The sequence below is a fragment of the Hydra vulgaris genome, chromosome 13 (assembly GCF_038396675.1).
Source record: "Hydra vulgaris chromosome 13, alternate assembly HydraT2T_AEP".
Classification (NCBI taxonomy): Eukaryota; Metazoa; Cnidaria; class Hydrozoa; order Anthoathecata; family Hydridae; genus Hydra; species Hydra vulgaris.
In genome coordinates this window covers 19,713,730-19,715,356 of record NC_088932.1, presented here as the reverse complement: position 1 = coordinate 19,715,356, position 1,627 = coordinate 19,713,730, and the positions used below count along the sequence as shown (strand labels likewise).

The 1,627-nt window shown below is 30.5% G+C and overlaps 1 non-coding gene across 1 annotated transcript; it reads right to left on the bottom strand.

Moving 5' to 3' along the window:
• Positions 1-638: 638 nt before the first annotated feature.
• trnai-aau (transfer RNA isoleucine (anticodon AAU)) lies at positions 639-712 on the bottom strand. The gene has a single exon. It is a non-coding gene; the product is annotated as a tRNA-Ile (tRNA).
• Positions 713-1,627: the final 915 nt, after the last annotated feature.

Genomic DNA, 1,627 nt, shown 5'->3' with positions numbered 1-1,627 from the left:
TCATTTTGCTTTCAAAATTCTTCTTCAGGCGGCCAACAATGGCTTAAGAGGCCCTTTTGGCGTCAGTCTCTAAAACATTTTGCCTACAAAAAAAACTCTGGCTGCGGCCACCAATAAATAGGCGGAAGCCACTGGAGACAGTAGCCAGAACATTTTCTCGCTAAAAACTTATTGGGAGGCAGCCGCCAACTGCTACAAAAGAAAAATGAAAGCGAAAAGATTTACGCCGTTTATCATTATCATTACGCCGTTTATCATTATTACGCTGTTTTATTACGCCGTTTATTTTATTTTACCCTATATGCCATATAAGGTAAAAATATAGTATATGAACTATTCATATTGTATATGAGCTATTCTAAACCCGTTTTTATAACTTGATATAATAATATGTTAAAGTGATAGAAATATATTAAAGTAAAAGAAATATAATCACGTAAAAAACTTTTTTATATATAATGAAATTTTATATTTTTTGCTTTTGAATTATAATACAACAGCAAAAACTTTAACAAAAATTAAATTATATTTCGTTAATGATTTTTTAAAAACGATATATACAATTTAAAAATTAAAAAATGAAATACAAAAATTTGAATGTCAATTGAAATTCAATGATTTTATAAAAACATTGCCAATGGCCAGTATGGGGATCGAACCCACGACATTCGCGTTATTAGCACGACGCTCTAACCAACTGAGCTAACCGGCCTCGTCTTCCAGTTGAAATTTTATATTAGGTAATAACAACTTTTAAGGCTTTACTGAGCAAAACAGTACTTTTTAAAGGCGTGTTAATTGTATAATTAATATTAAATAAAAAAATAATTCCAATTGGTTATTAGCCTGATAAATAAGTTTATTTTGTTGAAAAAAAGAATGGCCGACACAGCATCACTTTAAAAAAAAAAGTGATGCTGTGATGTCGACCATATTTTTTGACAACAAATTAAACTTAACAGGTTAGTAAGCAATCCCATCTTACTTGATTTTGCGGACTCATTTTCAAGTGAGGTATTGACAACTATTGTCACTGCACTAAACTGGTTGCATATTATATGCAACCAGTTTAGTGCAGTGATGGATCCAGACTTTTTTGGTGGTGGAGGTAGGAAGGGGGTTTTTGATACCAGATTTAAAACAAAAATAAAAAATCTTTAATTAATAAAATTAACTCAAGGCTTTATCAAGTATTAGAAGGTATACTAGTAGGGTACAGGCCTGCCCCGTGTCTTTTTCCATGGATCTGTCTCTGGTTTATGTATGATGAGGGTAATAAAATTAGAATTACACGCCCTAAAAAAGTATTGAAGAAAAAAATTGTTGCGGCAAATTTAAAACTATCTTTCTAACCAAAGGCCGTTTTTCACACGACGAAAAAAATCGCGCGAAGCGAATTTTTTCGCCACGACGAAACGCTGTTTTGATTTTCACGTACTTAATATTTCGCGCTACACTTTTTGTTTATCAACAATAAAAATGGTAACAATAAGTCCACGCTGTATGCTTTTGAAAACAAAATTAAATATTATTAAAAAACAATTTTAAATATTAAATATATTTAAAACTGTTATTGCATAACAATTTTAAATATATTTAATATTTAAAATTGTTGTTGCATAACAAT